The sequence below is a fragment of the Peromyscus californicus genome, unplaced genomic scaffold (genome assembly GCF_007827085.1).
Source record: "Peromyscus californicus insignis strain IS unplaced genomic scaffold, ASM782708v3 Scaffold_23__1_contigs__length_62951481, whole genome shotgun sequence".
Classification (NCBI taxonomy): domain Eukaryota; kingdom Metazoa; phylum Chordata; class Mammalia; order Rodentia; family Cricetidae; genus Peromyscus; species Peromyscus californicus.
In genome coordinates this window covers 45327818-45355000 of record NW_026294534.1, presented here as the reverse complement: position 1 = coordinate 45355000, position 27183 = coordinate 45327818, and the positions used below count along the sequence as shown (strand labels likewise).

The 27183-nt window shown below is 36.8% G+C and overlaps 1 protein-coding gene and 1 long non-coding RNA gene across 4 annotated transcripts in view; one reads left to right on the top strand and one right to left on the bottom strand.

Annotated features, from left to right (window-relative positions):
* Gpm6a (glycoprotein M6A) overlaps positions 1-27183 on the bottom strand; it is a 275020-nt gene that overhangs the window by 174050 nt on the left and 73787 nt on the right. The window lies entirely within an intron of this gene.
* Positions 338-27183, top strand: part of LOC128119123 (uncharacterized) — a 95890-nt gene continuing 69044 nt past the window's right edge. The window contains exons 1-3 of one of the 3 annotated variants that reach the window (XR_008221456.1): positions 338-580; positions 998-1129; positions 1255-1295. This is a non-coding gene — a long non-coding RNA (uncharacterized LOC128119123). Of the gene's footprint in view, positions 600-997; positions 1130-1254; positions 1296-27183 lie in introns of all 3 variants that reach the window. The other 2 variants (XR_008221458.1, XR_008221461.1) reach the window with 2 other exon arrangements.

The window sequence follows — 27183 nt, the reverse complement described above, 5'->3', positions numbered from 1 at the left end:
GACCTTAGCAGACTGGGCTATAGGAATAACCATGCCAACTCATTCACTGGGCAGTGTCATGATTAAAAGTCATTAAATAGATTGGATTTAAAGTCATAAGGAAGTTTAAAACCAAAAATTAGATGTTGCATTTTACTAACATATACTGTACTTTTTGTCCTCAATTTCTGGAGAGAAAAATATGTCACTCTATCTATTTTCAGTCTTTACTTCTGTTTGTAGAGAAGATACACTTCTCTCGGGAAATTGTCTGTTGAGTACCATGGCAACCACATCCTTTCAGTCAAGTCTGTCCTGTGGGCTGCGCAATTTAAGACATTTGAAAATGCCACTGAAGAAGATAACACCAAACAGACATGAAAGGGTATCCTTTAGCATGAAAGTGGGAGATGTTCTTAGTGTTTGCTTAAATGAAATGCCAAGAATGGGGAGGGTGAAGAGGAATCAACCAATCCAGAAACTCTGAAAATCCCAATGCCCCCTCAATCTTGCATTATGTCAGAGTGTGCTGTTTGCTCCTTTCCTGCTTTTCAGCATTGGGGTTGAAGACCATGGTTAAGGAGGACAAAGGACAGAAATGGTAAGACTTTAGCTAAAAGGTAAGGAGGGTTACAAAGACTGGTGGCATAGTCCTTACAGGGCTCTGTGTACATAGGACATCCCCAAGGTCCAAGTGAGCACATATCTCTTCTATGACAGAAACCCAGACTTCCAAATATTAGAAGGACTATGCCTTCTATGTCAACACAGAAATTGAGAACCACTGGCTGTTCAATAATGGGAAGTGACATTTTCCTACGATATGCAATAGAGAGACGTAGTTGTGGGGCACTGTGGAACACAGGATATAGCACAGGCCTCCAGGGATGAAGTTTAGTTCCTCTCCGTTGGTTGGCGAATAGGGTGGGACAGGAAAATGCAACCATTATGTGATAATAAGAAAACTATTGAGGCTGGAGGGATGGCTCAGCTGCTAAGATCACTTGTTCTTGTATAGGAACCAGGCTTGATTGCTAGCAACTGTACCGTGGATGGCTCACAATCATCCATACCTCCAGTTCCAAGGAATCAGATATCTTCTTCGGTCCTCTGCAGGCACCAGGCACACCCTTGGTGCACAAACATACATGTGAGCAATACACTCATACACATAAGATAAAATTTTTGAAACCCGATTTTTTTCAAAACAGAAACTACTTCTAAATGTGCAAAGTCAGTAATCAAACTGCAATGTGATGTACTTGTATCCCACAGGACAGCTGAACATTCTTTGGAGGCAACACTATAATAGTGAGGTAAATGGCTTTCTTCCCTTATTAAATATTAATGTTCTATATAGTAAGTGTTCTATATAGCAAGTAAATGTTCTATATAGATATTTAAAATAAAAATTAGTATTTTAATTTTAGCTTTTAAAAGGAATGCTAAATTATTGAATGTAATAATAATAAAACAGTTTTTTTAGGTTATTTTATGTGTATAAATGTCTTTCCTATATACATTTATGTACACCATATGTGTGCCTGGTGCACGCAAAAGTTAGAAGGCAGTCTTGGATCTGTGAAACTGGCATTACTCATGGTTGTGATCGTCCATGTGAGTGCTCTGAACTGAACCTGTGTCCTCTGCATAAGTAACAGGTGCTCTGAACTGCTGAGCCATCTCTCCAGTCTCAAAACAGTATTTTTAAAGTCTTTTCTAAGCAACAACTTTATTAAGAAACAAGTATATGTATTTTATAGTAAAAAGGGTTAAACACCTAAAGGAGAAATTGATTAGGATATTTTACATAGGATTTCCCATATTAATAGTTTGTTGTGTGTGTATACATCAATATTTAGTGTCATTTCAATCAATTAAATAGACACTCTATGTCTTGTTTAATCCATGTTTAGAAAGTGCATGCCAATAAAGACATGCTTTCCCTTGTATCTGAGGTAGTATGTCTCATTAATATTACTATTGTTTTTTCTAGTTGTGTAAATTTTCTTTAATATTTTTAGGAGCTCTATTGTGTACTTAACAAAATATTTGAAGGTAGTGAATATTTCTGGTGATTTGATGTGGGGATGATCAATGGAAGTACTCAGTGCTACTTGATTTTTAATAAAATTTTCAGTAAAGGGAGAAAGGATTCAATAATAGCATCATGAATTTTAATGTTTTTCTATTAGGTAAAACTGGAGTCTCTTCTAACATTATTTACTTCAAATTTTTGACAAACAATATTCTTCTTTCAACACTAAAATGATTGTTACAGAGATGGGCTATCATATTTAGAAAGCTTGAAGTTTTTTATTTTTGTCTTTTTCATTCTCTCTTTAATTATGAAGTTTGAAGATGAATGGCTGCTCCTAGGAAAGATTATTCTGAGTGAGGTAACCCAGAAAGAGAAAGACAAACTCACATGGTATCTATCATCTGCTGCTTCTAGCTCCAAATCTTCAGATGTAAGTCTACAGCATGGAGTGACTGCAGAATCTAGGAAGACGTAAAGGGGTCATGGGTTGGGGGGCTTGTGGGGGGAAATAGGAAGATATGGGAGATATGAAGGGAGGAAACAAGAAATACAGGGAGGGCACTGTATTGAGGTGGAAGAGGAAGGTCAACAGGGAAGGATAAAGAGGGAAGAGGGAAAAATAACAAAAAAGATTGTTGATAAGGCCTCAAGAAAACATACTATTTTTATTATTATAAAATCTACATGTATACACACACACACACACACACACACACACACACACACACACACACACACACACAAAATGATGCATGCCGCTTGGACTGACATTGGTCCCACAATAGGCATAAACTATCAAACAAACACCAGTACCAGGCATGATAAACCTCCGCTCTAGCTGTTGGTCAGAGTAGTTCAAGTGACTCCTATATTGGTGTAGTCCCTGGTTGCCTCTTAGAGGTCCCTATTGCTGAAAATACTGCATACATAGGATGCAGGTCTCTGATGATCTGAGATGGATGTAACCTGAAAGCCTCCTTCCTATAGTCTAGTTTCCATAGTACCAGAAAGTACTACTCAAGCTGCCAAGGGAGAGACACAATCAATAATCCTATACAGGTATGAAGCCTATGAACCATAACAATAACCAACAAAGCACGATGTTACTAAAGGTGCAATACTGGGGCTCATATGTTGACATTAACTAACAGCTGTCTAATTAGACTTAAGGCCGACTCAACTGGAGGGAAATCATGCCTAGTACTAGAAACCTAGCCGTACATGGGGCTAGTGGGCTCATGAATCAAAGAAAAGAACTTACTGCTGCCACTATACTTGGCAAAATCATAACTACACTCTAAAACTTATCCTTTCATACTCATAGATAAGTGTCGCTATCACATCTCATCAGAGAAGCTTCCCTTTACAGTAAATGGGAGAACATAAAAAAAAAATCCACAACAAGACACATGGAGACCAACTGATTGTGGAGAGTTCATGCCAAATAAATACATCTATAGCACAACTCCTGCACCTAGGGCCCAGGAACATCATGGAAGAGGGGGTAGAAAGATTGTAAAAATCAGAGGACCAAGAAGTCTGCCATGAGACTGTCTCCCAGATGTGGCTGCACAAGCAAGACCTCAATGACAAGCTAATGTGGAAGTGGGAATAACCCCATAGGTTCCCACTTATCCCATAGACAACCCATAAGAGAGGGACACCTAGTCTCCTCCAGGGATGTGCCCTCTAATTGGTTAACTAATACAAAGTGGTCAGCCTGTGGTGATACTGTGTTCCCCAATATATTGTGCACCCTAATAAACTTATCTGGGGTCAGAGAACAGCTACTAGGTATAGAGGCCAGAAAATGGTAGCACACACACCTTTAATCCTAGCATTCTGAAGGCAGAGATCTGTCTGGATCTCTGTGAGTTCAAAGCTACACTGGAAACAGTCAGGCATGGTGACTCATGCCTTTAATCCCAGGAAGTGATGGCAGGAAGCAGAAAGGTATATAAGGCGTGAGGACCAAGAACTAGGGACTGGTTAAGCTTTCAGGCTTTTGAGCAGCAGTTCAGCTGAGATCCATTTAGATGAGGACACAGAGGCTTCCAGTTTGAGGAAACGAGATCAACTGAAGAATTGGCGAGGTGAGGTTAGTTGTGGCCTGTTCTGTCTCTCTGATCTTTCAGCGTTCACCCTAATACCCAGCTCCAGGTTTGTTTTTATTAATAAGATCTTTTAAGATTCATGTTACATCAGCCCACAAAATCATATATATATACAAATGACAAAAACAGACTCACTATATTGTATTTATATATTTGTGTGTGTGTGTGTGTGTGTGTAAAAGAACAATAAAGAAAAAAAGCCAACAATTGGAGAGTGTGGGGAAGGATATTTGAAAGGTTGGTGGGAGGAAAAGGAAGGGGTGAAGTGATATAATTATATTTTAATTAAAATATATTCATCTACTATAAAAATATTTATTAAAAATAAACCCAAACTTTTACATTACTTTAAGGTCTACTCTTTAAGGTTTACTCTTTCATACATGCAAAAATATTTATATACATGCTATGATTTAGATATATGCTTGTGTCAGGAAATAGGAAGGAGGCCCAAAGGAATTACAGGCTGGTAAGTAAAGAACTTTTTAAAACTGGAAAGATTTTATACATGTTAGGAAGGCTATGTAGAAGTGACAGGGCTAGATGGGTGGTGCACGGATGAACCTTCCATTTGGAAGATTGAAGACACTTACAAAACAGGTAAAAATGAGAACATTGTCCTGAAACATTAACAGGGTTCACCAAACAGCCCAAATGATGGGCTTTTCTAAGGAGAATTTCTCTAACTTCTAAATTTGCATAATGATCAAAGATACTTTAAAAACTTTCTGGACAGAAACAGTTGAATGTAATGGGTAAAAGAATAGTTCACATGGCTAGAGAAATAGGTGAATGACTTTGGTGGAGTCTCTCCAGTTCTACGGTCCATTCTTTCTTGATGCTGGTGGGAAACTGTCAGGATGAAATAGATCATTCCTCTAATTTGCTGCATGGTTACTCACTCTGAATTCCTCATATCTAGTCTATTCCTGGAGAAATATAATGGAAATAACAACAGAAGTGTGATTTGAGCCCCATGAATACATTTTCTAACAGCCATTTTCAAAGTAGCAACAGCAAAAGAGAATAATTTAAATGATATATTTTACTCAACAAAACACAGGACATAAAGCAAAATCATTCTAACAGCCAATCAGTAACTCAAAATCACTTAAAAAGTTTTTTCCTGCTGTCTTGAAAATCCAGTGCATCTCAATTCATAGACTAAATTTTCATGAGAAGCACTATATATATATATATATGGTACAATTTATAGTATAGTAAGAAATCAGATTCACATTCCAAAGTTACTACAAACAAAACTGAAATTTTCACTGAATTGAGTACCTAAAATTACCTTGCTGGATGATGCACAATAACAGTGATTTGTTCCTTTGTTTTGAAAAATGAATTAGGATCTTAAGCTAAAGTTTATCATTTTATGTTTTCTAAAATGTATGCCTATTCAAGATAATTAAAGTAACGTGTGTCAGTTCAGCTTTAAAATAATATTAGAGTATTTAATAAAGTGAAAAGCCATTCTATACTTACAAATAAAAAAATTACTCAAAATTTTCTCATAATGTTTGTGCCAATTTACATACTACTATTTTTTAGAAATAACGCTTTTCCTGCAGTGTTGGGGATTGAATCATGGACAGTGTACATTCTAGGTAAGCATTCTACTACTGGTGTTTACTCCTAGCCTATAGTTAAAAATTTAATACACATTGATTGCCATAACAAAAGTATATAAACTCAATAGTTTTAAGAAAATTACAACAAATTTCAATTTTAAAATAAATTGTATCTATCTAGCTACATCAAAAATATGCTTTTCCTTTCCGTGGAAATTCAAATTTAGTTTATTCGTGTAATGAACAGTGATTTTTTATTTAAAGCAAAGCACACATTGTGCTGCCATTTTCATCTCTGATTACTTAATATCTGGAAAGAATTATTTTTGTTTAAAGAAATGTTGAGTAAGAATTAACAGTGGGCCAACAAGAAGCTCAGCACATGAAAAGCACATTCTACCAGGCCTGAAGTCCTGGCCACTGGGCTAGATTTTTCCCAGCTTACATGGTAGAAGGAGAATGCCCACTTCTGCAAGTTCCACACATGCGCATTGCATATGTACCGTTCCATATACATAATAATCAAGTGTAAAAACTAATTTTTAAGTGAATCAAAGGGTTCAATGATTTATCATTGTGGATGCTCACTTGCAAGATTTATAAATGTGTGTTTCATTTGGAATAACCATGGAGTTTAAATAACTAGTAAAGGGCCATAGAGGAGGAGGGGATCTTCCAATGAAGAGAGGATAGAACATAGAATGATTAAAAAAAAAAAAAAGTAAATGGGAATGACAAAACTGGGATGGGGGATGGGAAGGTAGGGTAGATGAAGGAATATGGGGAAGGAGGGATATCTAACAATAATAGCCTTCTGAAAAATCCACATAGAAACATACTGCCATAAAAGTTTCCTAAAATGTACACGAACACATATAAAAAGAGTTTAAATGTAGCTACCCTATAGTGAGGGGACAATATACTAACTAGACATAACCCAATACCAAATCAATCAAACAAACAAACCAACAACAACAAAAAATAAAAATAGCCGGGCGGTGGTGGCGCACGCCTTTAATCCCAGCACTCGGGAGGCAGAGCCAGGCGGATCTCTGTGAGTTCGAGGCCAGCCTGGTCTCCAAAGCGAGTTCCAGGATAAGGCGCAAAGCTACACAGAGAAACCCTGTCTCGAAAAACAAAAAAAAAAATAAAAATAAAAATAAAAATAAAAATAAAAATAAAAATAAAACAGTACCATGAATGAGTTACCTCTATTTGATTTGTTGACCTGTGGAGTTCTATAGACACCCTTCCCCTAAACATTACAAGCTATTGCCATTTTTCTTGGTTACTCTCCAGAATTTGGCAGTAAAACCTTATTGCTGAAGACACCAATTACTTGAGTCATAAATATAGACATGTCAATTAAGCAAATATTCACATTACCAGGAGAGGGTAGGATTTTTTTTAAGGCACAAACAACAAAAGCAGTAAAGGAAAAGGCCAATATATTTTATCACATTTAAATTTAAAATCCTGAGTATACACCACTACAAATGAAAGAAGACAATTCATGGACTGCACATAAAATTTGTGTCTAAAACATGGGCATGTAGTAAAAGCATACTATGATTCAGTAAGCAAAAGACTCAATATTCACTGGGAAAATAACATAGGATATATACAAACCACATGCAAATCCAAAATACAGAATGGCAAAAAAAAAAGTCTCATTAAACATACAGGTCGTCTAAAGATTACAGAAACTCATGTGAAAGTCATGGTGAGTCTGCTGCACCTCAAGAAGACTGGCGACTTCTCAGTTTGAGCATCAGGAATAACTTTTAGAAAGCAAGTTGGTAAGGAGCATACACATACCAATTAAATCCATTTAAATACAGATTTGTCAAAATCATATGTAGCATAAATGGCACCCAGATGTATGTTCATATTTATAGGAATATGCTGATATTTGAAAGGAAAAGCTGCTGAAATATATGAACAAAGTTGGAGTCATCCCAGAAGTCATTTTTAAGGTATATGAGATAGGCTTTATATTCATCTATGGAACAAAATAGTATCATAGAACATTAATACTAACATCAGACAATGCCACTTTGTGATCATTAGACTGTGACCAATAGATTAAACAGCAATTCTGAACTCATGTTGAGGAAAAAGGCAAACTAGGAACATTTTTCAAATCACAAGCATAACCAGACATTCTCTCTCTTGTCCAAAATGAGTGACTCTTCTTTCCTAACTACAGCAGTCTTGCCCTATTACTTCCATGTCAATAATATTTATTAAATATTCAATAACAGAATCATTCCTGCTTCCTATTGAAAGCAACTCAGAATGATGTCTCATTTAAGTCCTATTTTTAACTAAACATGATTCCAATTCTGCTTATACCCATTTAACAGCCTTTTTTGGAAGTAGTTCATACTCTCCTATGTTATACTGTCTCTGTCACTGAGATAAGATCCATTTATTCAAACACAACTAGACTTCCTTGTTCCCCACACCTTATATTTAACCAAGGATGAATTTAATTTTTTTTCCTAAATTGTGTCTGTATTGAATATGCCATGATTTTTTTCTTGTCATTATTCCCCAAACAATAAGCAATAAAGCTATTTACACAGCATTTACAAGGCATCAGGTATTCCTAAAGTAATCTAAGATACTTGACAGTGTATGGAGACTATGCCTGTGTTATATGTAAATACTATGCCATTCCATAGAGGGAACTTGTTTGGTATCCTTGAGGATCCCTTGAACATCCATAAATCCTGAGGAATGACTGAGAGGTTTTCAAGCTAGTCTTTATTTGGAAGGTACCAGCAAATAAAGAACAAAAATAGACATCAAGAAATAACTCATTTCAGGACAGTGGTTACTCCTTCGGTAAAAGGAGAATGGTAGGCAGTGGGAATCTGGACTCTTGTCTTCGAAGTTACATTGCTCTTTTCTCTTTAGGCACATAAAGTATTAAACTAAGTTTAAGCACGGAATAGCAGAGTCAGAGACTAGTCTGAAGCTTCAACTCATAATTTCAAAGCTCATTTAGATAATTATAGGACTAAATAAAGAATAAAATGAAAAGGCAGGCTATGATTCACAATATTGCAAGCTGTGATGCTGAAATCACGCCAAGAACAGAGATCAACGCACACAGTACTAAAAACTTCAATGGGGCCTGTGTGCACTGTTGTGTGTGTTGTGTGTTGGATGCATGGATAGACAGACAGAAAGAAATCCGAGAGCTTACTTCAGAAATAGCCAAGTTCAAAAATACAGTCAGGCAAGTGATTTTTCCTCCTTTGGTAACATCAGTGAATTATAATTTATATTCTCATGAGTAAATTTAGTAAAATGATATCTGGCTAATATTAATATGAACAAATTAAAAGATGACACAGACATTTAGATTGAATCATCAAAATCTATACATAGGGGCTGCAGTCACTCTTACTATCTTATTCCAAGTTACTTTATTAACCTTCCAAAAGCCTTAACTTAAAAAAAGATATTGCTACTTCTTGTACCCTTATATTTCCCTATTTTCTTATGTCTGTGACATTATTTGTGCTCTTTTAGTTCACTAATTGCCTCTTCTCCTTTACACATGGTTTACAGTCTCTGTGATCTACAATTTGTAATAAATGTGGCAACTGTTTTATGAAACAGTCTTGAATAACTAAACTGAAGTACTGGGTCACTCTTAAGAAATTGTGTAGCTCTCCATCCTTATATCTCTTGGGTGTTGTTCATGATTTTATTAATTTACTCAGTTAATATTTTTGCTCACTCTGTAAGTAATGCTGTCTCACAGACATCCTTGCACCTATGCCTCCCTCCAAGCTTCTCTTGCTAATGACTTTCTTCTCTAATTGTTCTTTCCAACTCTATTGATACATACTCCATACTGCCCAAGCAATGATCATGGAGTCAAAAGACCCATTATCAAGGAACTGCTTTAGAATCTAGATAGATAGTAACTGAATACTCTGGTAAAGCTCGTTAAACTTTCCGAGATCTGAATGTCTGGAATTTTGTTGCAGTTGTTGTGGTTATTGTTGTTGTTGTTTTGTTGTTGTTGTTGTTGTTAATAAAATGTGTACTGATGTCATTCTGCCTAGCTTCTTTCCAAAATATCAGTGTGGTGGTTTAAATGAGAATGTCCCCTATAGCCTCCAGCATTTGAATTTTTGGTCCCCAGCTGGTGGTGCTATCCTGGAAGGCTAGGGTGGTGAGGCCATGGTAGAGGAAGTATGTCACTGTGTATAGGTTCTCAGGCTTGAAAGCTACTCATCATTCCCAGTTAATTCTGCTTCTTGCTTGTAGTTACAGACATGAACTCTCAGATTTTGTTCCAGCCAACATCTCCGCTGGATGCTACCATGCTGATCTGCCATGATGCAATTCCTATCCCTTTGGAACCTTAAACCAAATAAACCCTTCTATAATTTGCCTCAGTCATGATATTTTATCATAGTATCAGAAAAGTAACCAATACAAATATAAAGACCCATGTTAGAACTGAGTATTCTGCTATTTAATTCTGGCTGCCAACATGCAAGGCATATTGCTACTGTCTGCTCTCTTTGGAGTCCTGGTAAGGACCAAGTTGGCCTAGTTTAGGATAATGTTCTGTTCTTTTTGCCAGAAGACCCTGCTTCATTCCTCCATTTAATAGTCCTTACAATAAGAATTTTTACTTGCTTTCTTTTACTCCTTCATATATATATGATGTTATTGGAGTATAGTGATAGTACAATTGCCTGGTCAATTCAATGAACATGTTGAATATTACACAACTTCTTATTTTATTACAGACTTTTACCAAGGACAAGTCAGAGAAAAATGATGACACAAGGGACCTGAAATATGAAGAAAATAATCCTTTTGGGGGATGCTTTAGGAAAAAGTTTTATGACATAAGTTTCTGAGTGATATAAATCTTTTACAGACAAGCAATAACATGAAGAATCTTATTAAGAGACAAAGAGCAAATTTCATTAAAAATGTGTACACTGAGTAACATTTTGAATTCTGTTTTACTTCGTTGTATAAAGGCATTTGAACTATAACAACCTTTATATGTGTACTCATATATATATATAAATATATACATAGGATATAGACTTTTGAATGCATATATAAATATACCCATACACATAAACATATTCATACAATCCCAAACACATACATATTTAAATTCCAAAGATGACAAAAAGATATTTAGCTAAATAATCTTCCAAATATGAAAATTATTTTTAATCTCAAATGTAAAACAATTTCAGCCAGGCATGATGGCTCACACCTGAGTGTCAGCAGTCAGGAGAGGTTGATGTAGGAGGGCCATGAATTTGATCTCAAGCTACAAAATGGACCAGATCCTGTCCCTCAAGAAAACAAAATTGCATTTCAAAATCATAAGCCTTTAGAATACTTCAGAGGGGGTGGGTATGAAATAAGGCCTCTCCAATAGTCAATAGCCTTCACACTCCTGCCATTTAATACTTGTTACCCAGAGATGAAGAATGTGAAGCTACAGAATGCCTTAACCTGTCCTTTACAAACTTGTTTTCTCTCCCATTAATCAACACTCAAAATTTTAGAGAAGAGCCTCACTTGAATGGCTAAGGTTTAACTACTTTCCCTTTCATTACTTAGCCTCTCTGTTGATAGACTTTTGTCAGTGAGGAAACTGAGGTTCTGCATGGAAAAAATTAAACTGAGCAGGAATGAATAATATATTAAAAGAAAACCCAACAGAAACAATGTGAAGTCCAATAGAATTGTTACATCCAATGGTTTACATGTCATTTTAGTAAAAAACAATAAATTGTGTACAAGTGACAGGATAAAAAAAATAGGGATTTGTATGTAGAAGAGAGTATGATTGAGTGACCAAAAAGACGCCAATGTAAGTCTGGTCCAGAAAACTCCCACTCCACAAATAGGACAGCCAAGGCTCCATCTCCATCCCACCCAAAGGGTAGAACAACAGAACTGTAGAAGAGGGAATCAATCAAATTAGCTACAACTCGATAATGTGAAGCTTCCTTCATTTGCATAGCAAGAATGACAACAGAAGAAATTGAGAAGTTGCATGTCAGTGGCTCATCGTAATAACCAGGACAGAACTTAAACCAACCAGAGCTGTTCTCAAGTGCACTGTGAGAAGAAAAACCAAGCAATTTCAAAGTGACTTACCTTAACCTAGTTAGGGGACTGTTAAAATGGAGAACCCTGCAGGCTATCACCATTCATGGAGCTCAGAGCTCTAGTATGCCTATGTCTGTTACTCTTTTTCAGTATACTCTGGGTGCATTAAAAAAAAAAAACATATTTACAGCCAGACAAAGGTCACTCACTCCTTTAATGCCAGTACTTGGCAGGCAGAGGCAGGCAGAGCTCTGTGAGTTGGAGATCAGCCTGTTCTACAGAGTGAGTCCCAGAACAGCAGGGATACATAGAGAAGCCCTGTCTTAAAAAACAAACAACAACAACAACAAAAAGCTTATTTTCTCTCTGCTATTATACAATGGGCTTTTAGGGATGGTAAATTGTGAGGAGGCCATTATATTAGGCAAACTAGTGGAAAACAAAGGTTGTTGTAACATTTATTATTCAGATTCCTCTCAGGAGCTGATTAAACAATCTAAAGTCATACCTGGTAACACATCTTCATGAGATTTATATCCGTATTTAAGGCAAATTCAGGAAGAACAGAGGGCTTTTCTGTGTCTGTTGCTTCTTAGTTGCTCTCAGCTCAAAATAACCTTATGTCAATGTGTTCTTGATGCCCTTTGATACATTCTAACATTATGAAATACATATCTATATATAGACACACACATATATATGTATGCATGTATTTAAATACGAGTTTTCGCCCTGTGTAAGATCACTAATCTTGGGGAAATGTCAACCGTTTTCATTAGACTGTGAAAATGGAATACCCTTTGTCCTTCCAGCATTAAGTGGAGCATTTTAGCAAAGATAAACTTAGTATGGGCACTTAGTTTTTCTCAATTAAGTTGACACAGCTGGTGTGGGAATGCATCTCCTCATCTCTCGGCTTCCCAGAAGCGTTTGGGAAGCAGAAATAACACTTCAGCAGGGATTTCTCTTGGTAATGAAAATTACAGAACAGTTTCAATAGCAGTCAACATTAAAATCCATTAAGTCATCTTTCTTATTGTGCTTAACGCCATCAGATTCAGGGAGTGAATGAATGGCCACAGCTGGAAGCACGAGACATTGAAATTCAAGATCCAGTGCCATTCCATCAGTGACAATGAGCCTAAGGAGCAAGGAGTGGGGGAAAGACAGAAAGTCATCACTGAATTGTGATGGTAGCTCAGCAGTCAGACTAAAAATGACAAGATTTTACAATGATTCATTAAGCATGGATGCATATAGAGGAGGGCAAACACATGCAATTCTGCATGCTTAGCAATTGGCATGTAAGAAGGAATTTATAATTTGATTTGTGTCTTTTCTTAAATCAAGATAATTCTAAAGCAAGGGAGCTTTTCATTTTATCAGACAAATAGATAAAAACCAGTCAAAGAGGGAAAAAATGTTCAAACTCCAGTGCTCTTATTTTTCTCTCCTCATTATTTTTATAGACGGTAACCATGGTGATATTCAGAAGCACAGCTCTGTTCCTTCCACAGCTTCTAAGCTTGCATATCTACAGAACACCACCTCCCCCACAGCAGCCACACTCAGAGTTCTTTCAAATGTAGTTTTGCCTGGCTTTATGTCATTTTCTTGCAAGTCTAATGAAGGCAGTTTGATGTGGCTGATCTAGGGAGACCATCAAGATAAAACATCTTTCCTTTCCCAGCGCTGTAGGTACAGATGCTGCTGTGGACATGGGTAGAAGTTTACCCTGATGAGAATTCCAATCAAGCTGAGATATTTCAGCTACACATGTTAGCAGTCACTAAAACAGGCCAAACTGATGGGCATGGCATCTTTGACCCATCTTTCTGATTCTGTCAAGGTATAAAATTACCCTTTGGAGTCATGTCAGGACCACCATCTACCACAAAGACATATGACCTGTGATCATTACAGCTGAGTAGCTCCTATTAAACCTTATAGGTACAGCTGATCTCTTAGCCATGGTAGTTAACAGGCTGAATGGATGATGCCTCAACACTGGTTTGATCTCCCTAAGTTGCTATGGTACTTTTAATTAATCATGCCATCTCTTTATGGTAAACCTTTCAGAATATTTGCTGCCTCAGATGTAGAGGTTTTTTTTTTTCTTTTTTTATTCCTATATGGTATTCTTTGACATTCATGCTCATATACAAATGAATACATCTCTGATCTTAACTTTGCTCCATTTCCATCTCAATTATTATTAAATTCTTTTTGCTCTTTTTTTCAAACTTAAAAAGATTAATTTGTTTTATGCATGTAAGTGTTTTGTCTATGTTCATTGATGTGCACCGTGTATGTGCTTAGTGTGTACGGAAGTCAGAAGAAGTCATTGGATCCCCTGGAACTGGAGTCACTGATAGTTCTGAGCCATCATGTGGATGTGGATGCTGAGAACTGAACCCAGGTCTTCTGCAAAAGAAACAAGTGCTCTTAAACACGGAGCCATCTCTCCTGTCCTTCTCTCTGTTCTTTTACTTACTCCTTTTGTGTTTCAGTTTTGCATAGACATGTGTGCATGATCATGAGGGGAGAGCATGTGTACATGTGAGTTAGGAGACCAGAGTGCAGACAGATGTGTTGTTCCCCAGTTGCTGTCCCCCTTGCTGGAAAGAGGTTCTCTCACTGGATTGGAGCTCACCAAGTAGATTATGTCTTTTTATATGTTTTTTTTTTATTTTGCCATTAAAAATAAACATTTGCTGAATATTTGATACAGGAAAATATACAATATCTTTAATGTTTTTTAGAGTTGATAAATAGCTTTATTTTACATCTAGCCCTTCTGAGACCATTCTGTTATATATATATACAAAATGGCAGAAGTAAATCTAGGCCCATTTTAAAGGCTAGTAGAAATTTTGTCCTAATCTCAAACCAAAATTCACTTAATGGCTTTTTCTGAAAATACTCATGCCAGCAAATGAAACAGCAATATTTAGAATCAAACATTCTAAAGGAATCAAAATATATACTATTTTTTACATGTTGACAGAGAATGCAGGGAAATATTAAAAATCTTTGCTTTATAAAATGAATCCATTTTGCTTTTGTGAGACTGAAACATTTTGAACGTATAATAAGAACTCTGAAACTCACAACATGCAATACTCTCAAGTGAGAGCCATAGTATTTCCAGCAATAGCCACTGGGTCCAATTTGGTATGAGGACATGCACAGAATGTGGGCATGTTATGTGTTGAAAATCAAGACTGTAACATGTGACATGATGCAATACATGTGACGGCTGACAGAAACACCTTGGATTCTCCATATACTTGATTCTGAGTTGTGTTTTAATCAGTGTGAGTGTGGACACCTTATACTGTTGGCAGATACTTTTTGAGCCCCACAAGCAATGCCTAGTTTAGGAACTTGCTGGTTAAAGAGGATGCTCAACAAGAAATAACCACACCTTTAATGAAAAAAGATGGCATGATTTTAAAAGCGGGAAATGGAGATGGAGAAGGATGAAGAATGGGAAAATAATGTAATTACATTATAATCTCAAAAAATATGAGATAAATATTCTTTAAACAAGAGAAATAGAATCAAGGATACATGATATTAAGCATGAATAACTCACAAAGTACAGTTAAAAAAATCTACTTAATTTTCCTGTGCTTTCAAAGTACTTTGTGGAGTTGTGTTTATCCAGTGATATGCTAGCAAACTGACTTTCTCAAGGAGAAAATGTCCTGATTTATAATATTTACCAATATTTGCCATGTGGCCAATTTTGAGCTAGAAATATTTTAACTGCAGGCTCCTGTTGTTCCCGAATATTTAACCACTGCTAGCAGCAGTAGGAGCCTGCTCCAGCATGCCAACAGTTTCTCCTTTACTTTGAATAAAACCGTGGTTTTATTATATGCTTTTTCTGGTTAATTTTAGATTGCAAATTTCCCAAAGTGTCACTAGGCTGAAAACCCACTGACTCCTTTGAATCATTAAAATACTGAAACCTATGGAAGAATAAATATTCCATTTTGATTAAAATCTGGACAGAGGGGCAGGCTCTCCTGGGTGGCATTACCTTCTCTTTTCTGCTAGTGTTACGCACCCTCCTCCTTTAACTGACAACTCAGTTCCCAGCCTGCCTGTGCCAGTGAACAGACAGAGAGGAGAAAGGCACAGCAACCGTCTGCATGACTGAGGTGATTGTAAATTAATGTTACAACCATAGGACAAGACAAAGAGAGCAAGCAGATTCTTCCCACATGAATTGGATTTTTGAAATGTCTGTGCTGTAGCCATCAGCTATACCCACCATAACCACAGGGATTGTTTCCTTGTTCTATTCCTGTGCTTTCTCCTTCCTCTAGCTTGAAAAATCAAATCATAATTACAGCCCCCTTTTGCTTAAATCTGCCTACTTCTCTAAACCCAGGTTGAACAATATTTTTCTGTAAAAGGCCAGATGAAAAATATTTGAGACTTTCTGAGCTGGATAGTCTCTGAAGCAACAATTGAACTCCAGTACTTTAGCCCAAAGCCATCACATATAATACAAATGCATGAGTATGGCTATGTCTAATATTTGCAAAAGAGGCAATAAGATTTGGCCTGAGGATCACAGCTTGCCTACTCTTCTTTCAGACAGTCTTGGAAAACATGGATTATGATCTTGTTGATTCAGCCTCACAGGCAGCCCACAGTAAACACTTACAAACTCTTGTTTTGATAAACCAGAAGAATAAAATAACTCAATACTCCTTCACTTTCTCAGAGCATACTCTTGTCATTGAGATTTCCCATGCGCCTTATGTAGCAGTGTGCTGTGTGTCCTAAATGTGGGGACACATACTAATCTGCTTCACACTGCTTTGACTTTCTTTTTCTTTTTGACTTTATTAGAAGGTTTTAATTTTTTTTTTTTTTTTTTTGGAGAGAGTCAATTGGGAAAGATAAGACTCAAAGCACAAAGCACACACCTAAAATACGTCTCTCGATTTAAAGTTCCTTACACTTTTTATGTATTAAATATTGGTGGGTACTTTCCTCCACTAGTTTGGAAACACTACATACAGTCCAGTGCCTTCTGGGTGTATGTTCATTATTATCACTCAGATTTATTATTTACTGTTCTCATCACTGCAACCCGGCAGAAGCAACTTACAGGAGACAGGATTTGACTCTCAGTTGAGAAGATGCTGTTGTTAGTGGTAAGAGGGCAGAGAGAAGCGGGTTTGCCAATGGGCAGCACAATTTATTCTCACTTTGATGGATTCCAAAGTTGAGAGCTCAGGCCAGAAGCAGAAGTGGATACATTTTGGAGGCCCACTTCAACGGCACACTTATGCTACTTAGACCGTAGTCCTCAAGGTTCCACAATCTCAAAGCAGTACCACAAACTGGAAACAAATGTCCAAATGTATGAGTCACAGCAGCTAAATAATGCTGAGGACAGTCTTGCCCTGTGTCAACTATTATCACTTATATTTTACACCGGACTTCCATTGTAGTACCCAAATGTGAAAGCTTAAATAGGAAGGAATACCTGCATAGACCATCACAAGTTATGTATCACAAGAAAAGAGACTTTGGACTCTACTTGGAAAATGTCAATGAAGTATTTAGAGGGCTTTGCAAGTGACATAAGGAATTACTTTCTATGAAAACATAAATTTTGTAATGAGTTAGTTGTATTGAAAATCAAGAGACATTCTAGCAACAGGAAAATCAAGTAGAAGATTCACACAGATAATACATAACCCCAAATAAGATTATATGCATGAAAATGGTGATCTAAGAGCGGATATGTAAAATAGCTTTCAATGACATGAAGAGGATTAATTTCCCAGGAAGTGAAAGGAGACAGAGGGAACTTTTAATGGCTCCTCCTTTCATGCTTCCATGTAATAGCAGAGAAGAAATGATCAGAGCATGAAAAGGAGAAACAGAATAATCAGGGAAATGATAATTTCATTGAGGAGAGAATTGGTATGAGATAATATTAACAGACAAGAGGAAGCAAAGGACGAGACGACAGCTAATGTCTCCATGTAGCCACACTTACTGAGGCTTTCAAAGCTAAAGAAGGAGCTGTTATTGCAAAGTAAATGAATGAGTTCACATGGCAAAGGGGAGAAAAAATAGAGGTGTGTGTGTGTGTGTGTGTGTGTGTGTGTGTGTGTGAGAGAGAGAGAGAGAGAGAGAGAGAGAGAGAGAGAGAGAGAGAGAGAGAGCTTTTAATGACCTAGCCAGAAAAAGAAAGGTATAAAAAAGAAAGAGCCAAGAAGTTGAGTTTATTTCTGTCAACTATATATGAGAATTCTTAGGAGGAAGTAAAATTTTTAATTTGACAAAGACAAAATATTCTCACATTCAGTTTATAGAATGTTTAAAAATGTAAGTTCCGTTTATAGCATGTTAAAAGATTTGTACTCAGTATACGATGAAATAAGAAAAAAAACTAATTTATATAAGTTATTAAGAGTCCGTTTATATGTAACATCTGGGTTTAAAGTTATAATTTAAGTATTTCAGTCCCAGTACCAGGCTACTGTCAGTAAAGGATATGCACCAGGAAATTTGTATGACTTTCTTAAACATCACCTCTTTTTCATAACAGTGGTAATAATTAATTTTCAATTAATTGTGAAACCTATGAGATAATAACAGTAATAAAAAACAGTGCTTTCCATGTTGTGCTAAGTAAGTGTTGCCTATCACTTTTATTATCACAATTAAACAAAGCAAGAACCACTGTACTGTTGTCACTGTACCCTTTGTTGAGGACTTTTGTTGTTTTAGTCTCACTGAGTAGAGTCTACCCAAGCCTGAATACATATCCCAGACTATCCTTGAATTCCTCAGCCTCCTGTTTCAGCTTCAAAAGTGATGGGATAGCAACTGTGTATCATCACATCTCACTGCTGTGGAATGTTCTGTATGGCAAATGTGTTGCTAATTAGTTAATAAATAAAACACTGATTGGCCATTGGCTAGGCAGGAAATGTAGGCGGGACAAGGAGGAGAATAAAGCTGGGAAGTGGAAGGCTGAGTCAGAGAGACACTGTCAGCCGCCAAGATGACAAACAGCATGTGAAGATGCTGGTAAGCCACGAGCCATGTGGCAAGGTACAGATTTATAGAAATGGATTAATTTAAACTGTAAGAACAGTCAGCAAGAAGCCTGCCACGGCCATACAGTTTGAAACCAATATAAGTCTCTGTGTTTACTTGGTTGGGTCTGAGCGGCTGTGGGACTGGCAGGTGAGAGAGATTTATCCCGAGTGTGGGCCAGGCAGGAAAACTCTAACTACAAATGGCGCCCAACGTGGTGGCAAGAGTTTCCACCTAAAACCTGAGAAAAGATTCTAAAACGGAGCTAAAAACAGTTCCTAATTGTCTCTCTCAAATGAGCGGCAGCTGCTGGTTTGAGCTACTGGTGGGTTCCTAGCGTGCATGCTCAACCTGCCTATGGCGGGAATGAGGCCTTTGCAAGTGGCACTTTGAGCTGCATGGTGAATTTAGCCTTTGCTGGTGCAGAGCAAAAGGGGAGGTTTCTGGGCTACACGCTGCTTGGCTAAAAGCATAGACCCCCGATAGCTCCCAGAGCTGGCGGTAAACCATGGCCATGTTGGGAAGCTGAGGTGGGTGGATCCAGCAGCCACAGCTGCTGCAGTTTAAGGCAATAGATTCACAATAAGACAGATTCAGATGTAATAGTTTACAATGTGTGTAAAAGATACGTAGGCTTGAAAGAGACAAAAAAGATGATATATAGAGTTATAGAAACAAATACATAGTTTTAAAAAATAAAGTCTTTAAAGAGACAGTAAAGGTAGTATAAAAAATAAGCCACGTAAAAATGGATATTACACAGAGAATCTGCATTGTGTTGTCTTTGGGACTTTTAACTGCAGAAAAACATTTGATTGTAAAAGCTGTTGAGTTATGCCAAAATGTATATTTTAAAGGTACCTTGACTTCAAAATTTGGATATAAGGATATGTTACAGAGGAGACTCTGCTTTTGTTTCCACAGAAAGCCAGAGGCTATGGATTTGTTCCAGATTAAGACACATCAGGTTTGACCAGCCAAGACCCCCTGAAAGGTCTCCGATGACACCATGGCCCAGATGATCCAACATCCAGAATGGTTTGAAGGCAACTGACTCAGACGATACACCCTCATGGACTATTCCATAATTCTAAAATTTTCTTTGTTTCCCCATAAGATACAGCGCCCCCCTCCAGCAGGAAGTAGTAAGAGAAGCTACGCCCAAATTCCCAAATTGTATGTAATTTTACTTTGTTAAGGTTAAAACCTTCCTTTTGAAAAAAAAAAAGGGGGAAGTGCTGTGGAATGTTCTGTATGGCAAATGTGTTGCTAATTAGTTAATAAATAAAACACTGATTGGCCATTGGCTAGGCAGGAAGTGTAGGCGGGACAAGGAGGAGAATAAAGCTGGGAAGTGGAAGGCTGAGTCAGAGAGACACTGCCAGCCGCCACGATGACAAACAGCATGGGAAGATGCCGGTAAGCCACGAGCCATGTGGCAAGGTATAGATTAATGGAAATGGATTAATTTAAGCTGTAAGAACAGTTAGCGAGAAGCCTGCCACGGCCATACAGTTTGAAACCAATATAAGTCTCTGTGTTTACTTGGTTGGGTCTGAGAGGCTGTGGGACTGGCAGGTGAGAGAGATTTATCCCGAGTGTGGGCCAGGCAGGAAAACTCTAACTACATCTCACTTTGTCTTCTTTTCGATCTTCCCGTATAACTGGCTTCTCTTTACATGGGTAAAGCAAAACAAGCAGCTGGGATTTTCTTATAGAAAATGTATGAACTCTGTACATGACAAACATCATGATGGATGCCATTTCAAATAAGTGGAAAATATGTCAGTTCGTTTCTGCATCCTTCCAGCGTCATGTTAAATTGAGTTTGCATTTCTAATAAAAATCTCAATTTCCAAGAAGAGCGTTACACAAGTAAATTCATGCCCAACAAAAAGATGATTTCTTACTAACAGCCTCAGGTACTCTTGTCCTGAGTGTTAGATACCCAATGCGTATATATTCATAGTGTGAATATACGTGTTTAATGTGTTTTAATACTTACTTTTGCAAACAAAAATACATAGGTGTTTTTATACGTCTTGCTAAAGTCATGGAACCACGTTAGAATTCTGGTCCACAACTTATGTCCTTTCCCCCACCGTCTCTATCAAAAGCAGTAGCCAGCAATTCTTTCAAGATACAAACCAGATGAGTTACTTTGCCCACAAACCTGTGTAGATTCCAACTTCATTGAAAATGAAAGTCAAAGTCCTTCCCATAGTCTACCTTCCATGGCCAGCCCTGTCTCCCAGTACTAATCTTCTTCACTTCCCTTGAGCACACCAGCTTTTTTCCTAAGGCTTCTAGACCTATCAATGGAGTTCCTGTCCCAGGATACTAGTTCTCACCATTGCACTTGCCAGAGGATCTTCCCATAGACCATTCATTTACCTCGTTTAAGTCTTTAACATGATACCACTTCCTCAATGAAATTGGGCCTGGTGATCATCTTTATAACTTTAAACCTACCTAAAAGCATGGAATTTTGTGTCAGCTTGCCCTGCCCAACCTTCTTTCTCTAGCATAATATCACTTTATAACATAGTACGAAAACCATTTCATGGTAAAGTATGTTGTTCTCTCTGCTCTTGATAATGGCATACGTTTACTGAAGCACTCTTATTTTTGTAGATGGTTTTGAGTGTTTATTCATGTTTTTTATTGGTTGCACATCTCCAAATGCAGGTAGCCATTCAGATTCCATTTCTTTCTCCCTCTTTTTTAGGCACATATGTGCTGTCATGTACATACCACACTTCTCAGATCTGACATAAAGAAGAAAGTTGATTGGCACTCTGTCTTTCTCAGCTACTCCAGTTGGCAGGCTCTCTGAGAGCTGACCAGACAAAGCATAAAAGAACAGTCCTCAACATCTCCTGCCCCTCAGGACCCAAACTTCTTCCTAAGCATATCTCATTCCATTCTTTCCACATGCTACTTCCTCTTGTCTATGGATTGCAGTGTATGGTGGAAAGTTTGGATTAAAGAACACCAGCTCTAATTGTTAGTTTAGCACACCCCCTAATTCTTTTAGCCGTAAGACAAACAGGGCAAGGGTGGATCAGAAGTTCCACAGTCATGGGGCCAGGGATATGGCTCAGTGGTTAAGAGCACTGACTGTTTTTCCAGAGGTCCTGAGTTCAATTCCCATCAACCTTGTGATAGATCACAACCACTTGTTACAAGATCTGGTACCTTCTTCTTGCCTTCAGAGACACATGCAGGCAGAACACTGTATATGTAATAAACAAATAAATCTTTAAAAAAGAAGATTATTTAAAAAGAAAAATAAATAAAGAGAAGTTACACAGTCACTAAACCATTCCATATTTGGCAAATACTACAGTTCTGATTTTAAAGAAGTTGTATTTGGTTTCTGTTCTGTATTTACAATCTCAGAGGAAAGTTCTGAGAGGCTATAAAATAAATTAACTATGGACATTATTATCAGGGTCATTAAGAATTCTCTTGTTCATTTTCATAACAATAACATCCTATGGGAGAAAATAACCCAGAAAGGCAGCATGAAGACATAAAATTTAATAATTTAAGTAGCCTTCAATTAAATAGAGCTCGTAGACTGTGTGAAGCTCCATAAATATTTACATGGAGTATAACTACAGGGCTCAGACATCACCTGAGACATCCTAGGTGATTGCCCATGTCATTGGTTTGACTTTGGGCTTAGTTTTCCTGGCCCAGAATAAAATCCAAGGTGCAAGAAAGGTTTCGAAGGTTATTACCAATATAGAAGAGCATTTTAAACTTATGAAACATTTCATGCTCCAGGGTATTTATAGATATTCTCCTGCCTCAAAAAATATCCTGGGATTTATTTATCTGGGATTTATTTGCTGTCATCACTTCTTCATGAACGGATGTTCTGGTAAAGCCACGCTGATAAAGACATGAAGTAGACTTCTTCTTGCAAATATTATTAGTCTATTGAAGTCTACTGCAGATTAAATTGGGTCACCAAACCTTCTTTATTTCCTCCAGTATGAGACTCCATCACCAGCAGGTTCATTCCCTCTTTCCTCCATACAACCACATTTCCTTATCTTTAGGGGTTCTAAACTTTAAGACGATGACCACATTCTCATGTTTTTTAAAAGAGTGAATGTTTTCTCTTAACACTGTTTTTTTTGTGGATATTTTTGGGTTACACTACAAAACTTATAATCTCAATATTCTAAGCAATGAAATATTAGCAATAATCAAGCAAAACAATAAAACTAAGGGTAAGTTCAAACAGAGTCTTACCTATAAAAGGTAATGTGATTCTAACAAGATAAAGGTGAATACAGGACAACTATACTTTATTTCTGTGTACCCACATTGTCATAGTAGCATGAAAGCTATTAAAAATCCACCTAACAGATGGTTTCTTTTCATTCATTCTTCCTGATTAAAAAAAAAAAATTCCAGAATAGGGGCAGGATGTCAAAACAATCCAATATGGACATGTTAAAAACTGGGATCCGGTACATAGGAGGAATGAATCAATATGAAAACACATATAAAAAGGTAATGGAAAAATAAGGCCAAATGGTTCAAGAAACACCAACCCAGTGAGACTAAAGATTTCTAAAGTGCTTGCATGCTATAGAAGGACACCAAGACTAAGTTGCTTTGTAATTATCAGTCAATAAAGATTTATGTACTACTGTTTATCATTTTATATGAAAAAAATTTAACAAAATTTGATAGAGTACTCATAATTAGTATAGTATTTCTGTTCACTTATTTGTCCTTTTACAACTTCATAAATATATGTAATATTTTATCAAACTTTCACACTCTCCTCTCTTATCCCCCATTACATTCCTTAATCCCAAGGCTCCCTCCTACTTGTATATATGATTTTTTATAAGATTCATTGCATTTAACTAGAGTTGCTTGCATGAACATGGATGGAGATACATTGCTTGAATGGTGAACTGTTGTGTCACTGAAGAAAATGGCTTCTTCTTTCCATGAAGCATTTAACTACCTGTACCTCATCTGGGACATCATGGCCTTATGAGCCTCCCCCTGATCTGTGATAAAATGTTAATGAACACAGATTTATGTACATAACCTCTGTTGCTATGAATTTGTTGATGCAAAAGCCACTGTGTCTTAGAGGTTCTACTGCTGTTATGAAACATCATGACCAAACAGTAAATTGGGGCGGAAAGGGTTTATTTGGCTTATATTTCCACATTGTAGTCCATCACTGAAAGAAGTCAGGAGGGGAACTCAAACAGGGAGGAACCTGGAGGCAGCTGATGCAGACACCATGGAGGGATAGTGCTTATTAGCTTGCTCCTCATAGCTTGCTCAGTCTGCTTTCTTATAGAACCTAGGACCACCAGTCCAAACATGGCCCCACCCACAATGGGTTGAGCCTTCCCCTATCAATGATTAATTAGGAAACTGCCCTACAGCTGGATCTTATGGAGGCATTTTCTCAAATGAAGTTCCCTCCTTTCAGATAACTCTAGTTTGCATGTCAAGTTGACATGAGACTAGTCAGGACACACAGCATGTCCAGAAGGCAACATTTGGTAGTACTTTTTCTCATCCTTCAGCTTTGATAGTCTCCCCACCCACTCTCCTACAAGGAAATGTTCCCTTAGAATTTGAGAAAAAAAAAAAAGGAAAGTGTGGAGGTCCCCAAATCCTCAGTAACCTAACTTAGTTCTACCAGAACCCATCTCTTGAAGGTCCCAACATTTCCCAATAGTTTCACAAGATCACAAGCAAATCTCTAACCCAAAAACTTGGGAGGGGTCATTTAATATCCAAACTACAGCACATGGCATTTGTGTAGAAGACGGTACTTAATCACATCACAGCAGGTGCTACTTCCAAATTCAAATAATCAAGATCTGAAAGTCTGAAGAACGGAGTTTCTAGCAAAGTCTGGTGTCTAATTTTTGAGTGTTTACACTAATGTAATGATGTTTGCAATCATGTTATTTCAATAAAAATAAATGAGAGATAAATTAATCTAATGAATATATGTTATGCTTTAACATTTGACCTCTTTTATAATTAGTCTTCCTTTCTGTGGTCCATACAGTAATTCAGGCTTAATTAACTAGAACTTTAAGATATACCTCATTAAAACACTATTTGCCATATTTATAAAATATCTAAAAATAAATATATCTCACAATCACAAAGCATTCCTAGACCCACATCCCAAGAAAAGTCTTTTGTAAGGACCATATGAGTTCCTTGGGAGAAGCCAATATACAGGCAAGGATAAATCAGGAATTATGCTTAATGCTGGGAAGAATATCTCTAAGAAGGTGAAGAGATAGCAAGCTATGTATTGTGAAAAAAAATCTTGAAACTAAAAATAAGTTGCAAACCGTCTAACATATGTAGAGACAGATTTCATAAAACACCCTAAATTTGTATCAATTCACAAAAGTAAATTTAAACTACCCTTCTAAAACAACATAGAATATACAACATGACCAATTATTTTCCTTTTTAAAAAGGAAAGAAATGTCTGAAGTTGTCAAAATTTACAGTACATAACTCAAGCAGTGTGATAGGAACTTGAACCTGAGTTCTGCTTCCATGAATGCCCTTTAAAACCTTTGGTCAATCTGAAGATTGTGGGAAACATTTTGTTTGGTGTTTGGGAAATTTTCAGTATTTTAATTAATTTCTCTAAAGAGGCCTAAGTTGTATCTCATCAGATGGACCATTATTTCCAGTAAAATAGTCATATAGAAAAATATTTTATAACCTGATAAGTAATATGAAATAGCTCAAACACTAAGAATTTCCCATGAGAAGGAGAGTGAAGTCTTAATTTTGCTTATATGGTGAGTTTAACTTATTTTGGAGCCCCAGTTTTATATGGGAGAATATAGGGTAAGGAGGTGTTATATAACAGAAAATATTCAAGTCTAACAATTTCCTGTCATCTAATTTGCTAAATTCCCTATATTTGCTTTTGAAGTAGTATTTTATATACTATTGAAGTGTTCCATACTTCCAAAAGTAGCCAGAGAACATAACAACTAAATTATATTGCCTATTCGGCTGCTCCATGAAGCCATTTGAGGTTGGCTGTCTTTCTCTGGTTGCTGATTTCTCAATGCTGTAATGCAGGAGACCAGAGGCAGAACTGGGCAGGAAGAAGATCTGCTTCTAAGACAATCAGTAGATGATATACCATAGTTTATATAGTAACTGAACACAAGCCTTAAGGACCTCAAGAGAATTGATTCCAAAGTCTACTGACATATCTAATATACATGTGACTAAAGTAGTATTCAGTAAAATGATGTAAACTGAGTAATATATGTAATTGTATAATAATATATGTATTGTCTTCCATAGATAATGTGAGAATAATATGAGACTAGACATGTGAGTACCTGACACAGGAAAAATAATGTTGGCTTCTTTCCTACACTGCTGTCAGTGTTAGGGAATTATCACTAAGACAGTAAGTATATGATATATTGAAAAACCTTGTAAGTTCTATAAGAGTCTTCTTGTGAGTCCTGGCACCAGAGATAAGACTATAGCAGTAGATTCTCACTTCTCCCATTTGTACATCATAGAAGAGAGGCTGAAAATTGTCTCAGAACCTCTAAAGATCTCAAAGTGATGGTAAAAGATGACTTTAACCCTGTGTGCTTAAGCCAAGCAAGAAAGTTCCCAAAGGCGTCCATCCTTTTCCCTACACTGAAAGCCACACTTAAAAGAAAAAATTTAATATTGGGAACAAATAGTATTTTCAAGGTAAACTAATGAAATGCAGCAATGTGAAATTCAGGGACGTTAATTTTAATAAATCTTAATGAAACCAGCTCATATACTCTCCCTTTATTGAAATTAATATAGCATCTAGAAACAAATAAGTTCATTTGGAAATTTAATAATATTTATATTATATAAATCTTATAAATTCTAAAGTAGATATTTCTAGATACCAATTAAATCTGCCTAACAAAACCTTTTGAATATGCAAAATTACCCTTTCACTTCAGTATCTGATGTCACACTATTATATTAGCAGTTATAAATAGAAACACATCATTGTTCAGAAAAAGTAATATTGTTATATTATTTAATAAGGGCATCTTTCATCTCATCTTTATCTTAAGTGTTTTGAATTAAATGCAATCCACACTTTTTATTTATATAGGATATCACCATAACTTTTGCTTCCAGCATATCAGTATCTATTAGCATGGAGAAACTTATGCAATGAACAGACCTCTCATTTTAACACAAGCTTAAGTCTAAAGAAAATTAT